Below are 16,055 nucleotides of genomic sequence, written 5' to 3' on the forward strand. Positions count from 1 at the left end.
TTCTGGCGAGGATCTGGAGGAACTGGAACCCTGGCGCGTTACTGATGGGCATGGAAATGGCACTGCTGCTGTGAAGAACGGTCTGCTGGTTCCTCAACATGTTAAACACAGACTTACCACATGATCCGCTGGATTAAAGGAGTTGCAAGCAGGCACTCAAACAGATACTTTTACACTATCGTTCATTACAGCATGAATCACAATAGCCAAGTGGCAATGACAGACAGCCCCAGTGCCCGTCAACAGACGAATGGATACAGAGAATGGTGAAGTACCATTGTCTTAAAGAGGCTCTGAAACTTGCCACAACATGGATGAACCTGGCAAACATTCTGAAAAGTGAAATAAACCAGTTACAAAAGGACAAATACTGTATAATTCCACTCACATGAGGTACCCAGAGCAGCCCAGTTCACAGAGACAGGAAGCAGAGCGGGGCTGCGGGGCCTGCGGGAGGCGGGGCTGCTGTTTCACGCGATGTACAGTTTCTGTTTGAGATGAGACAGCTCTGCAGATGGACGGTGGCGATGGTTACACAACAGTGTAAAGGCTCTGAGCGCCGCTGGGCTGTATAAGGACGATTATAATGCTGAACCGTATGTTATGTAACCTTTACCACCGCAACAAAGAAGAACTACACACGTGCTTATCAATTCGCTACTTGATGCCACTGTTTCCTTCAGTCCTGTTATGGATAAAATCTATCCTTTAACTCCAGGCACCTTGGAGTATTCACTGGCCAAACATATAGAGGGAGAGGAAGAGAGAGGGGAGAGAGAATATGAATGAGTGACGGGTTTTCAGAATTCAATAAGGGCCAATTTCCCCTTCATGGTGATGTTATCTCAAAGCCTCTCCCAGGTGGACCCTCCAGGCACAGCCTCTGGGGAGGGGTTAGAGCAGGTTACAGTATTTATCAGCCACTGGCCTGCTAGTTACAGTGTCAACCCTGAGGGAAGGGACCTGACAATAACAGCACTTGCCCGCAAGGTTTTCCCTGAACGACAAAGGGACACCAGACCACAGCTGAAGTCTACCTGCCCAACTAAATGTGGAAGAATTGCAGAAAAACAGCAACAACAGCAAAACAATTGTTCTTTTATGCCTATGACGTGGTTTATTAAGAATCTGACTTTTAGAAAACAAAACGTATACAGCTGGCCAACAACGTGTCATGTTAGCACTGCTCTTTCCCCTACAACCTGAGACACCCCACGCGGCCTCTGGTAGAACCCCAGAGGAGCCCTAGAACACAAATACTTAAATCACTTCTGGAACTGCGGGGACAGTTCCCAACTGCTGATTCCGTTTCATCTTGTTGTATAAATCGGGTCCCTGACTATAAGCAACGCAGATCCCCTACCTAGCTAACTCAAAGCCAAGCTGATTGCTCTTCTACCTTTTAATACCTCCCTCTACATATAGTCAGCACTGAGTAAACACCTGCTAAGTAAATGACTGATGAATGATCAAAAGCCCAGCTGAGTGACCTTCTCTACCCCATCACCCAAATTGCAACCTGCCTTTGAAGAAGAAAAACAAAAGCCTTAATGCCTTAAAAGCAACCATCAGTGAGGCAAATCCTCCTGTATAATATTTTCAATTCATCCTCACTTTCTCGACTCACCAGTATGACCACACCCAAAAGTGGAAATAGCAGTTCATCTACATTCCCTACTGGGGCCTCCCTTCCAGGCTCCCCAAGTTTCCACTATCATTCTAGTAATGAGGAGAAGGGAAGCAGGCCCATCTGTGTGGGTCGTTGGGTCCTTGGGGGTACCCAGAACACCCCACATGCCCAGGGTGTCCTCTCGGGACAACAGCCTCATGTCTAATTCTCTATTTCCATTCTACCCTGAAGACCTTAACTTTAAAGGTCAGGGAAATAGTGCCTATGAGTTAAGTTTTTCCATACAAACAACATCCCTGAAAAGAGTTCATAAAGATTTGCCTTCAAGATCGCTATTTTAAAGTGAGATTATACTCTCCTGTTCTTCTGTCAGTTGCAAATCCCCAAACCTACCAGGCTTCACTTAAAACTCATCTACAGTGTTTTCACTGGAAGAAAGCAATCAGGGAAGCTCCGAGCCACCGAGCAGCTGGGACTTTTTTTGCTGAAGGTTTGGTTTAGTCTGTATTTTTCTAGCTGCTGGCCCTGCTAGCATGATTCAGTGAAGGTCATATTTAATCTCGCAGAGAAATGCTACCTAAGCAGTTCTTAGGTAGGCTCCAGTAAAAATAAATTGCCTTGGCTCTGTGGATAAGTCCGTTGCTTTAAAACCCAACAATTACAGCCGAAGGGAACAAATGAAGGCAACTATGAAATACCGTATTTGATTTCAAAAGAATTTCACTGCATAGGTGCTACAGGCTGAGTGTGTGTTAATAACAAAGTCACCGTTAATAACTAACCAACCCACCAAGAAAGCAGCAGCTCCCAAATGTTTATCTCCAGTTTATCAGCAAACATAGCTGAGTTATGTACAAGATGGTATTAGTATCTCAGGAACTTAAATGTCAAAGGAACGAACTGATAAAGATTTTTTAAAGGCCTACGTGCAAAAGAGAAAAACCAAACAATTTTTCACCCTGCGGATATTGAACCCCTAATGCAAAGTGACAAACCCCGGGACTGATGTGCTCAACACACGTACCATTAGGTTTCTGCCAACGAGTCGGCCTGCGCCACCCATTCCGAGGTGGAATGCAGCCCTCTCAGCTAACTTTTACTTACAGCTGAAAATCAAATCCACAAATATTTACCTAGTTCTTACTGTGTATCAAGTACTGGTGGGAATGTAAAGAAATCTGACACGATCCTAGCTCTCAAATAACTTGCCATGTAGGCGTTATAAATGGAAAAATCCAAGGAGTCATGATGTCGCAACAGTTCAAGAAGCTAGGGGAGATCTGAGATGTTCACGACGGATCGCCATAGGCATGGCACAGACAGGGTTTTGCTTCTGAGGAAATTCGAAGCATTTTATTATTTTAGGTTGAAGAGCCCAGGAAAGGTCAGTGGAGGCACAGGGAGATGCAGGCAGTGATAACCAAAACCACCACTCTAACTGTGCTTTCCTTCGCTCCTTCTAGGCCTAGTCCCTGTCTTACAACTTCTCCCCATACTTCTCTTCACACCGGGCTTCACTTGCCAGTCCTGCACCATCTACTATGGCAGCCACCAGCCACGTATGGCAGCCACGTATGCCACGTGGCCACTGCGCACCTGAAATGTCACCAGGCTGAGTTAAGATGTGCTGCAGGCATAAAAGATACATTGGATTCTGAAGATTTAGTAAGGAAAAAAGAACATAAACTGTCTCATTAATGTTTTTATATTAATTTCATGTTGAAATGATGCATTTTGGATATGCCAGGTAACGTAAAATATTATTAAATTCACTTCACCCACTTCTCTTGGTTTTTCTAACACTGATACTAGAAAACTAAAAATTGTACCTGTGGCTCACATTATATTTGCATTGGACAGCATTGTCCTAATCAATAGTTTCTCTTCTTTCGGGCTGTGCTTTGGCATCCAGCCTCTGAACTCCTGACAGCTACACCAACTCTTATTTCATAACAATCCAAAAATGTCTCCAGTATCTACAAAGGATCAAAACTATTCGAACAACTTTTTCAAACAAAGGCATTATGGATTTAGAGGCTTCTTCAGTTATGAAAAGTCAGAGGTCACTCTGATTGAGTCACACTTGGATTGAGTCGCACCAAGTCATTCTCCAAGAGGGGACTTGAAAAGGTTGGGAGAGGGTATAAAACTTCCCTGGATTCCTCGTGGCCCCTGTGACACATCCGGAATGTAAATGATATTAAAGATAGGGAATGTCTGCACTCGCTGCCTTTGGACACATTTGCTCTTCATGTGCCACAGGAATTGGATCTGTAGCCATTTGTCTACACTAATTGATCCAGAAACGCGGTGGGACCTCTCTACCTCCTCAAGAGGGCCAAACCGGTACCGCCTGGGCTAGGTCCCTAGGTTAAGTTCCCAAGGTGCCAGGAAGACCCAAATCTCTAAGCATGTCCATTGCAAAAGAGATGCCGCCCAGACCTAGGGACACCTCTAGGTTGTAAAAGCCTTATATTCCAAAAGATCAGGATGAGCCCTGCAGAGCGCAGCCCAGGCCACGTTCCGTCGCCTGCAGAGCCTCAAGGAGGGGCCAGGCATGGGGACCAAGGCAGCAACCGCACTCTGGCTGCTGCCTGGCTGGAAAGACCAGTAGTGAACTTTTCTCTCCTCCGCCAGCGCCTTGTGTGTCTGCAGAATTCACATATAGAAAGGACGTATCACACCACCTCAGACCTCTCACAGCCTCACCACAGAGCCATCAATCTGAGGGTCATGAAACAGCAGGAGCTGTGGGGGGCCTTCCCTTGCCCCTGGCTGGGAAAGCCCTGATCGAGAGCCCGGCTTCCTACATCAAAGCAGAGGGACCCCTCCAACGGCCACGACCAACTCACTCGCCCCAACCTCCCATTTACCAGAGGTGAGGTCAGACGGGAGACTTCAGAGTTGTCTGGAGAATACTTTTTTCTGCTTATAAAAGTAATTGTGCTGTTTTATTAAATGTGGAAAATACGAGTGTTTGCCTGGCCGGGCGTGGCTCAGCCGTTGAGCGTCGACCCAGGATCCAGGCGATCGGGGTTCGATTCCCGGTCAGGGCACATGCCCGAGTTGTGGGCTAGGCAGCCGATCAATGACTCTCTCATCATTGATGTTTCTCTCTCTCTCTCCCTCTCCTTTCCTCTCTCTGAAATCAATAAACCTATATTTTTTTAAAAAAGAAAGAAAGTACAAGTGGTTTAAGGAGGAACGAAAGCCAAACACCCACAGTCCCACCACCCAAATGTTTTCTTCCAGGTGTTTTTTTAAATGATGTACATAGAAATATACACACATTTAAAAAACAAAATTAAGGTCCCAACTGAATATCCTCTTTTTCTCCACTCAACATGTAACACAGACATTTTCCTATCACTAAATGCCAAAACACGCATCTGATAAGCTATCTACACTCATGGTCTGGAAGTACCATATTTCATTTAAATGTGTTCCTGTTGTTGGGTATTTAGGTTGTTTCCAAACTTACACTATAACAAAAGCTAGTAGAATAAACACCCTTGTACATAAATCTTCGCCCCATCTCTGGTTACTTCATGTGAGGACGTTCCTAGAACGGGAGCTACTGGAACAGGGAGTTTAACATTAAGACTTTAAGTATACAACACTAAACTGAATCCCCGTAAGTTAATTTCCGCGCACAGCATGGAGCGCTCAGTTCCCAAATCAGTGGCCTGCAGCACCCAGTCACGGCGTTCAGGGTTCGATGCTAACTTGGGCAGGGAAACACAGCATTGGCCCTTCTGTTCTGTTTTCCTGGTCCCCTAGTCACCTCTTACAACCTGACAAAAATAAAACAGCAGCAGCAAGACCAGCACGGGGGAAGAGAGGAGGGCAGAGAGAGCCAGGGCGGCATCTCTCATCTCCTTTACCCACACGTACCTTCCTCTCAGGGCCCAGGCTGCCCCCGAGGGCGATCCTGGGTTCAGTCTGAGGCCTCAGGTTGGGGCGATCAAGTCCTCCACCCTCTGCAGCTCTCACACGACCTCTAGGGTGCCTTCACCCACATCCCAGTGACAACCACCCGGAGCCTCCTGTCTACTTGTGCAAAGCTGGCTGATGCCCAGATGTCATCAGATGTCATCAGATGTCATCAGATGTCATCATCCCACGGATACGAAGCCTAACTCCAAAGTCAGAAGTGGGGAGGGTAATTCCAGCATTTCAACTTGCCCTTCGGTTATCATCAATTAACTACCAATTTGCTCCCACGGCCTCCGAAATGCTTTCAATGACATTTGTGGCAAGACAATAAAATCTACCTGCCTGATTCCTTCTTCCCTCTCTCCCCCCAAGACTTCGGGGGGCGCTACTCCACTCCCGGCCTCGGTCTGTTGCATCACCTCACCCCCAGCTGTCGCCGTTCAATGCCCTCCTGCTGTCAGCCCACCGCCCCACAGCCCACCAACACCCTCCCTAGGTGTTAGGACACTCTTCCCCACTAATTTTGCTGTTGTTGTTGGTAACCCTCACCCGACGATATTTTTTCCATTGCTTTTATTCAGAAAGAGTGGAAGGGAGGGAGGTGGGGAGACAGAGAGAGAAACATCGATGTGAGGGAGACGCATGGACTGGCTGCCTCCCGCACCTGCCCCAGCCAGGGGTGGGGAGCAAGCCTGAAGCCCAGGTACGTGCCCTTGACCGGGCACTGAACCCGAGACCCTTTGGTGGGCAGAACAACGCTCTAACCACTGAACCATGGTAATTTTCCTAATCATCTTCAACCATTCCAGGGTAACAACAACAAAAAGCTCTCTTTAAAATTAGCAAGTTAGATACCACCTGAAATCAAGTAGTTTGTATGCAGTTCCTTCTCACTCAAAATGTCAACCTCGTGAAATTAGGATTCTAAGCTTATGGGGCCAGGACCGCATATTCTGCCTATAAAGTATTTCCTTGGATCCTACCAAAAACCCAACATTCGTAAGCTCAATAAGAACAAATTAAACTGGAAGCTCATCTTTCCCTTGATGGTATTAGTGTGTGAGCATCAAATGCTATTACACAGATAGCAACAGACTGCTAAGTACACCTGAAAAGAAATTATTTATGAAAATTACACGGCAAGCAGTTAACTCTCATAAACGTTTGTTTAACGAAAACTGGACAGGCCTTTATCACGCAAACTCCTAAGTAAAGGTATTTTATTGGATTAAATTGGTCCTGCCCTTGAGATAAAAATGCTGAGAATCCATCATCAGAAAGAACTACACAGCCTTCTGTTTCTCATAAAAACGGGGACGACAGGCACGCGCACAGGGCACGAGGCAATGGGGACATTTTCGTTCAACTCTAGTTTCTTGCTTATCGAAGCTAAATCCTAGGTAGAAAGGGGGAATGTACGCCAAAACAGAAACAACACCTAACTCTTTATTACCTTCCTAGACAGAGAGACATACCCATAACGCAAAGTCCTTCTGGCCCCTGCAGGACGGGAAATTTAAACTTGCGCAACCATGACACTACGACCATTTTTCCATGACAAGCAAGGTCAACATGGGCAGAACCAACAGGGAGCGACCACAGATTCCCCACTGGAAACACAGTCGAAAATGTGGGTAACAGGCTCCATTTGCTTACCTTCTTACCTAACGCCGCCTCCGAGGCAATGAAAAAATAAAAAGATTTGGCTCTGGGGAGAGATCCTTGATTCAGCACTTGGCTCAGACACCTGAGGGACAGGGATCCAGGACACACTGGTGAGAATCAGAGGCTAACTGGAGGGAAGGGGGGGTCCTTAGGGCGGGAGAGGCAAGGAGAGGATGGGGCTGTATATAGGCTCAAATCTGAAGGCTCCTGTGTGGTTTCTAAAAGGCCCCTCCCCCTAGGTGATTTTGAAGCACACGTAAGTCTGGTTCAGAGATGACAGAACTATGCAGGCCCATTTTACAGATGTGAAAACGAAGGTCCAGAAAGAAGAAGTCATTGGCGAGTGAATAAGAGAGCTGAAAATCAACTCCAGGCTTCTGGACTCCTGACATCTTGTGACCCCCACTACACAGAGCCTTGGACATGACTGGTTGTCACAAATATTTAGTAAATAAATGCAGTAAGGGGACAATACTTGTGCTCATTTAATAATAGTTCATATCCTGGGGTCTCCCTGAATGAATCCTCAACAGAACTCAAAGTTACTGATGGCAGTGGGAGGGGCCTGGGCTAGTTTCAAAACCTCAGGAAGCCTAAAAGGACTATGAGCTTCCGTAGAAAACGGCTGCCCAGGCGGTCCAATACATCACTTTTTGGCTAGAATTAGATCAACTAGATTTAACGATTCTAGTTCTCGCAAGTCAATCAGAAGCTCGAAGTGTTTCTGAGTAATAAAAATGGGCACATGAAGTCTTCCCAATGTAATGCAATTTGTTTCAGAGGCAGTTTGTCAAAAGATGGAAGCTGGTGGGCAGGGGGAGAAAATTTTAAAGGGATCTCTGAAGGTAAAAATGCTAGCAGCTAGGGCCTCCTGCATGAGTCCACGAGGCCAGGCCCAGTCCTGGGGACGGTTACAACTCAGCACCAGGAGCCTGTGGCCCTCACTTCCTGCCTGTGCGTTTCCCTGGGTATTTTATATATGATACTGGCCTCAGGCATGAATCTGGACCCTTGGATAATGTATTGTTCTTTGCTGAAAATCAAGATGTAACCAAACCTCCCCACTCCCATTCCCACCACAAGGACCACTCCCCAACCCCGCCCTGGGCAAATATTGATCACACACACTCAGGCCAAACATAGGGAACAAACGGGCAGAAAGCCCTGACCTCTGACCCCTGCGTGGGCAGGAACATGGTGTCCTATACAGGCGAAAGAACTGACTTTGTTGTCAATAATAACATATTTCATAGCAATTTATATTATTTTTACATACTACTTTACATATTTTTATGTTATATATTATAAATATATACTATCTATTCTATTTGCACACATGTTGTTACATTATTTTCACATATACAGTGCTGGAACATAGTAAGCATTCATAAAATACAAGTTAACGGAGTCCCTTTAAAGACATTTTGGCAAAATACTAAAATCAGTCAAGGCGTACCCATAATAACAGATAATGAACTGAGTCTGAGAAATGATGAAGATTCACACTAAAGCACAGTGAGTTTGGGAAGATCTTGTTCTGGTATAAAAAGGGAAAATACACTGGTCCAGCCATTGTTATTTGCATATCACTTGGTCTCCATGAAAACCCTCTAACCTTTCTCCCGGCAAAAAAATTCACTGATAATATCATACTTCATTGTTAAACACTATGATGCTTTACATAAAAGTCATTCCGTGTTTAACTCCTTGCCATTATTTATATAGTCTCAGAATAAGTAAAATCCCCTCTTGCTGAAAATTCTATGAAAGTCAGTGTTTAATCCACAGTCAGGATTTCCTGGCGTTTTAAAATTAACAACAATCTGATAGAACTCTTTAAATTAATGCCTCACACCTTGGTAGAATGCTGTAACTTACAACCTTCTTTCATACACAGTATCTCATCTGCTCCCCAAAGCAGCCCTATCAGATATATAGTTAAGTAATATTATTACCGTCCATAGAACTAACCCCAAATGATAATTACATTGTTTGTTTTTTAGTTGTGCACTGGCAGCTCACTAACTAGAATGCAATCTCCCTAGAGGGTAAAGGAGTTGTCTTCCTGTTCCCAGTTGAATCCAGAGCCTAGCATTGTGTCTGGGGCATAGTGAATGTTCTAGGGAAATTTACTAAATGAATAAAGGCCCTTGTCTGCTTTAAGCCCTTTTTGGTATAAAGCACATAATGGAACCATGTCCCAGATACCCCATTTAGAGTTCAGTGGTCTGGTCTCTGTCAAAAGGAGATTGTATGAAAATTCTCTAAAAGCAACAGAGCTTACACTCGATAATACTAAGAATAAAAGTGCAGTGTCCTTGGAAACATGAGAATATTAATGCACATCAAATGTAAAACTCCCATAGTTTCAAAGTTTCCACTAAGAAGCTTAAACATCTTTAACTAGCTTTGGTATACTGAGTATTTGCCTAATACAGTATTTCAGAAATCGGAGTAAAGAGAAAGTGGGGCCACAGTTCAGAGACAACCATTCCGTGGGCATAATATGCTTCCAACTGAACTACAAACCCTTACTTTTGATTACGATGACACTTTTACAGGTAATTCAGTCTGACAGATGTGGCATTATCTCTTAACTTTTCAAGGCCAACAGGAAAAAAAGACAACTCATTGAGAATGAAATATATAAATGTTTAATATTAAGAAGCAGTCACAAATCATAACAGACAAGAACTCTTTGATCTGAGAGGCCAAAAGCTAACTTCTTACACAACAGGCTAAGTTATAAATTATAATCACTCACTAATTACAGTGAAATTCCGGCCTTTGCCCGCATCAGTCAATAGATGTCCCAAGGTTACCCCTTAGAAATGCCAGTTTTAGCTCGAAATAGCCCATCCCCTGAAGTTTCCTAAAAAATAGAGAGTTTTTTTCCTGGATTTTTAAGGCTTCTCCCCACCTCTCCCCTTCCCTCCCTCAAAAAAGAAAAAGACAAGAAACTAGGGGGGGCTGAGATCAGCAGGGAAGCCTGGGCCTAACGGGGTTCCACGGGGACCGCCCTCCGGTCTGGGAGGCGAGGGCGCGCGCATCTGCCCAACGTCAAGGCCGTCCACCCTGGCCCCCGCCTCCGGACCCCCGTCCGCACCTGCCCTTGAGCAGCACCCAAGCCTGCAGGCTGCTGAATTCCAACGTGATTTGCAATCGGCCTGAAAACGAATAACTGACTGCAGGCCCCACAGCAAACTTGGTGATTCCTGAAAACCCACAACAGGAAGCGTAACTATCTCCCACCCTCCCCAGCCATTCATCAAAAGCGGGCAGGAGGCCGCTCGCGCGGACGGTGCCGCGTCTCCTCGGTCCCCAGCCCCCGGCGGCGCGCACCGCCCACGCTGGAGGGAGGCGGCCGAGGGGCAGGCGGCGGGCGCAGCGTCCCCAAGTTCCCCACTCTCTACTGCGGGGTTAGAGAACGAGTGAAAAAGCCAAGCGGCTAAGACGCGGCAGCCTCTGCTGCCCGTCCCAGGAGTCACACTCCCAGCTGACGAGCCAGGGCCGCGCCACTGGTGCCCGGAAGACAGTCCTTGCGCCCGGCTCGGGCTGCCAGCCGCCTCCTAAAGGGGCAAGGGGGAGAGGGCGGCAAATGCGCCGGGACCAGGGGCCAAAGAGGGGTGCCAGCGTCCCCGGGCAGGAGGGCGAGCTGCGCCCTGAAGCCCTTCGCGCTTGGGAAGGCGCCGGAGCCCACCCCAGGCCGTGGCGCCGCGAGCGGCCGAGGGCGCGCGGCGCTCGGGGACGAGCCCGGCCGACCCGGCGCAAAGGAAGTGGCGGCCGCGGCTCTGCACCAACCATGTCGGCCGGCGGGCCAGAGCCGCTCCGTGCCCAGAGCGGGGTCGGAGGGCGCGGGGCGGGCACTCACGTCCCCAAGGGGACGCGGGCGCCCGAGCGCGCCAGCTGGGCACCGCCGGGTCCCCGGAGGCTCCCCGCCCCCACCTCGCCCGCTCCGTAGCCGAGGCGGGTCAGGCCCAGCGCAGGAGGCCGGCCCGGGGCGCGCCTGCCGGGGCCGGAGGCGCCGGGCGCTAGGCCGCAGCCAGGGCAGATGACCCCCAGGCGCGGCGCCAGAGCCCCCCGCGCGCCGGGGCGAGCGCAGTGACAAAGCCCCAGGGCCAGGCCGGGCGCTGGCCGACGGGAAGGGGGACGCGACGTCCCTCCCGAGAGGCGGCCCAGCCCCGCGGAAGCCGGGCGCCCCGCGGCCAGGCCCGGCGCCCAGCCCCGCTCCGAGCCCGCGCGCCCGCGCCCCTTCCCCGAGCCCGGCGGGTGGGCGGGCGCCCCACCAAGTTTCCTCCGGCCCCGGCGGGCGGCGCCTCTGCCTCCCGGGCCCCGGCGGGCCGCGGGCTCCCGCTTATTTACCCTGGAGGCTGCCCGCAGAGGCGCGGGCGCCGGGCGCCGAGGACCCGCGCCCCGCCGGCGACCCGGGGGCGGCGCGTCTGTGCACACGCTTGCACACGCTTGCACACGCACACGCTTGCACACGATGATGTTGCTGTAAAAGGAGGCCCGACTCCAGGGACCTGCAGCCCCACGCACCACACCTGGGGCGCGGAGCCACACAGAGCAGCTCCGCGTCCATGGAGCCACCTCCCCGCATCTGCAAATCCAAAAGTGAAATTAAACCTCCGCCGCCCTCCGCCTCCTCCTCCTCCCTCTCCCTCCTCCTCCCCGCAGCCTCAGCGGCAGCCACGGCAGCAGGCAGGACCTGCTTCCCCTAAAAACAGACGACCCACAGCAGCGCCGACTGTTCCTCCAAAAGTCGGCGTCCGTATTTGTGAAGCCCAGCGGTCCCCGTCCGCCACACGCCGCGTCAGGCCGCCTGGACGCGCGGGCACCCGCACAGCCCCTCCGGTCCCCCTGAACATGCCCTCGAGAGAAGCGCACCCGCGACAGTCACGACGAGTACTTGAAAAATGTTACCTCTCGGGGTGCTTGTTCACGCTACCAGTGCGACTCCGCAAGGTTTAGGGGTGGCTAGGGCGTGAGAAATGGAAATGAAAGCCCGTCAGCTGAACAATCGCAGGAGCAAAACTAAAAGTTAGTCCCCGGCTCGCCTCGGAACGGTCCAGATCGAAAGCAAAACAAGGAGAGGAAACTGCGAGGAGCCGAGGCTGGAAATCCCCCCGCCCCGCGCTCGTGCCTCCGCCCTCCGCCCTCCGCCCCCTCCCTCCCTCCTCCCTCCTCCCCCCTCCCTCCGCCCTCCTCCTTCCTTCCCCCTCCCTCTTCTCCCTGCCCTCCGCCTCCCCTCCCCCCGCCCCGCCCCTCCCCCCGCCCCTCCCCCCGCCCCGCCCCCCTCCCCCGCCCCCCTCCCCCGCCCTTCCTCCCCCCGCCCTTCCTCCCCAGTGTTTGTTTCGCGCGGCGCGGCCCGGAGGCGGGGGCGCGCCGGGAGGTGCGGAAGTTCGCCGCCGCCGCTCATTGGCGGGCGCGCCGCTTTCATCATTTCTCGAAAAGTCTATTTCATTTTCACTTCCCCACGTCGCGGCGGCGGCGGCGCGAGCAACAAGCGGCCGCTCGGGAGTCTGCTGTCGGCGCCCCGGGGCGCGAACACTCGCCGCGCGGACCCGCGGGGGCGCTGCGCGGGGTGGCGCCGGGGCGCCGTGGGAGACGAAGGCGGGCACCTGCCTCGCCAGCCTCGGGGCGCCCGCCGCTGGGCCGGGAGGGGGCAGGAGCGCGTCCCGGGGCGCCAGAGGGGCTCTCGCCGGCCGTGCGGTCAGGGGGCAAGGGGACCTGGCGTTCAGAGGCGCGCTCCTCCGAGCGACGGTCACTCGGTGGCACTGCCCCCTCGAAGGGACAATGCACTGACGAGGCAGCGATCCTTAGGTGTTCGCGCGAGTTCTGGGCCAGGCGGCTGGCGTCCTGAACCGCCTCTGAAGCCTTATCGATAGCGGTGGAGGGGTGTAACCATTGGAGGGGCTGCCGCCATCTGCGACACCACCTGGAGCCCAGTGCCCCACCCAGAGCGATAAGGAAAGCCTGCCCCTGGTCAGGGGGCGGTGGCACTCTCCCAGACCCAGCTGTCGCCTGTGCCACAGGAGTTACCTTATTTCAGGAGGACATGGGCAAGGGTGTGAGTTGATTTTGTGCAAAAATGTCTTGGTCGTGGCAGGCCCAGAAAAGAGGCTTTATACGGTGGTACTTCCAGCCAGTGTCCAGTGAGGCCCCCCCATAACTTAGTGCTGGACATCGCTGCCCCAGGCCTCAGTCTTCAGTACTGTGAAATGGTGGTCATGAGAGTGCCAGGACAGGGGAGGCGCCCTCACCTTGAGGTGCCTGCATAGCTCACACTTACACAGCGCACGTGGGACCTGCAGGGGTTTGGCCTCTTGCTTTACAAATGATGCTCATCTAATTATATCTGTTTCTTCCCCACTGGAAGTTTCATCGGGCTTCTCCCAAGCTTCTCCACCCAGAGCAGGTCCTTTCCCGGGAGGCCACAGCTATTTAGATGTAAACACTTTTCTGAAATAGTCACTCCCCGCACCCCTCTTTGTCACAGAAGAACTGACTCCCATGGCCTGGGAAAAGTAAAGTGCCCAAATATGCAGATGCAGGGAGGAGACGGATGGGGGTTAGGATTCGGTTTTGTGGGCGGCTCAGACAGATATCACATGCACACGGCTCCTCCCCTTTTATATAATCCAATCTGACACAGCCACTCCCTTGTTTTGTCCTGTAGCACTGGCCACTGCAGGCAATGGGAGGCACTATATACCAACTCTGTAGGATAGTTGTCATGCTACCCACCCATGCACCCATGTTTAAAACCCAGTAGTCAATCTTGAGGTCTCCCTCCCCCCAACATACAAGAATTCCTCAGTAACGGCATCGTGGACGGGTTCTGAGAGTTTCAGTGAAACTACTTGTAAGGCCCTGGCTGGGTGCTCAGTGGGTCAGAGCATCCTCTCGATTCGCCAGGGTTGCCGGTTCCGTCCTTGGTCAGGGCACATACAAGAAGCAACCAATGAAAAGCATAAATAAGCAGAACAACAAATCGATGTTTCTCTCTTTTACCCTCCTTCCTCCCCCCACCCTCGCACGCGCCTCAAATCAATAAAAACATTTTAAAAAGAAAACAAACTGTGTAAAACCACTTTTATCATAGGCTGATTGATAGAAACGGGTTAAGTTGCTGCGGCATCTCATCAATGTTAGAACAAAACATTGAAACAAACGATGTTATTCAGGGACCTGCTGCACTTCCAATTAGTAGGACCCCATCGACCTGTTGATGCTGCCCTCAGATATCTCTGGACCTGGACCTTTTTCCATCCCCACCGCCTGGCTTCATTCAGCTATTGCAGTGGCCCTGCTCCCTGTCTTCCAACTCCGACCTCTCCAGGCGAGCAGCCACACTGCTGTCCAAATTAAATAAAAAATTAACTTCAGAAGGCTCAGTTCCAATCCTAGCTTCGCCCCCAAATAAACTCCATTATAATCTGGCACCAAACTGCTTTTCCAGCGGCATCTCCTACTATTGGACCCCACGAGCCCTCACCGCTTCCCTTGTCAAACCAGCTGCCGTTCCTTTTTGTGAAAAACAGAGCCATCCCCGTGTTCATTGTTTTATCCTTAGCACGGTGCCCAGCACATGGGCACTCAAATACTTGTAAATTAATAATGACTTGCCCTTAGTGCTCATAAAATAGTGTAGACTTTATTAGAGTATTTTTTATATATGAATGCAATCCATGTTTATTGTACAGAATGCAGAAAATACAGAAAAGCTGAAAGAAGAAAATCCGCTACCTGAAATCTCCCCAGTCAAGAACAGACATGTTGATATTTTTATGTATGTCCTTCTAGTAATTTTTCTGCAGGGCCGCTTCCACTCCTCGGCTGCTCAGTCTTCTATGTAACATTTAAGACTGCCAATCGTGCTGCCCGTTTTCCATGGTGCCTTTGTCACATCCCTCTGTCCCGTTCTGTTTCTTGGCTGGCTCCTCTTCTGTTGCCAGCCCCTAAATTATGGTGTTTCCAGACATTCTGTACTCAACCCTCCTATTTTCTCATTCCACATTCCTCCCCTTTGAGTGCTCTGAGCCATGCCCAGAGTTTCAGATATCACTATTTAGTGATAACTCCAAAATCTGTGACTTCTGAGCTCTGGATGCTACTCCCGGATAGGTCCTAGATGCTCCTCAGGTGCAGCGAATTAAACGTATCTAAAACTAACCTCATCACATCTTTCCCTACAGCCTTGTACTTGTCACTTCCTTACCAGCCAGGGGACTGGGAGGCATCACCAGCTTCAGCCTTTCTTGAGCCCCCGGAGCTCCCTGAGGCATGGGAATTGGTTCTCATTTTCCAGGCCCCTAAGCTCATAAATCACAGAATAAATTTCACTCTGGTCGCATGCCCTCGATGACATGTCACTGCAGACCAAAAATGTAAATACGACCCCAAAATCCACATGGTATTGAAATACACAATCAAGAAATATTTCTTAGCCCTTTGATGAGATGCATATAGTCATAAATCTCTGGGGGGGGCGGGGATCAATATACCAAAATCTAACCATTTTGAAAGTCTCTGGAAAAAGTAACTTGTGCCATATCAAGGAAATCTGACCAAACCCCTTGGTCTAATACAAAAACCATTGTTTGAGCCATCTGATGACACTAGAGTCACCTCCTGAGCAAGGCATGTTTATGTCCAGCTGTGGAATGAAGCCCCCGAAAGGAAGAGCTACCTGGACACATTCGGACCCATTTCCTTGAAGGGGAGTGGAGTCAGGACAGTGATTGCTTGGACAGGTAATGACCGATCTCTCCATGAATGGGTCTCAGCTAAGGAAGACATTGAAAGATACATTCAAGGTGAA

The 16,055-nt window shown here is 50.4% G+C and overlaps 1 protein-coding gene across 3 annotated transcripts in view; it reads right to left on the reverse strand.

Moving 5' to 3' along the window:
* IRF2 (interferon regulatory factor 2) overlaps nucleotides 1–12,487 on the reverse strand; it is a 69,858-nt gene extending 57,371 nt beyond the window's left edge. Inside the window, exon 1 of one of the 3 annotated variants that reach the window (XM_081131024.1) lies at nucleotides 12,155–12,487. The gene's annotated coding sequence lies outside the window, so the exon portion shown is untranslated. Of the gene's footprint in view, nucleotides 1–11,593; nucleotides 11,829–12,154 lie in introns of those variants that run through there. The other 2 variants (XM_081131026.1, XM_081131027.1) reach the window with 2 other exon arrangements.
* Between the last annotated feature and the right edge of the window lie 3,568 nt (nucleotides 12,488–16,055).

This window comes from Miniopterus schreibersii (genome assembly GCF_964146895.1).
Source record: "Miniopterus schreibersii genome assembly, chromosome: 2".
Taxonomy (NCBI): domain Eukaryota; kingdom Metazoa; phylum Chordata; class Mammalia; order Chiroptera; family Miniopteridae; genus Miniopterus; species Miniopterus schreibersii.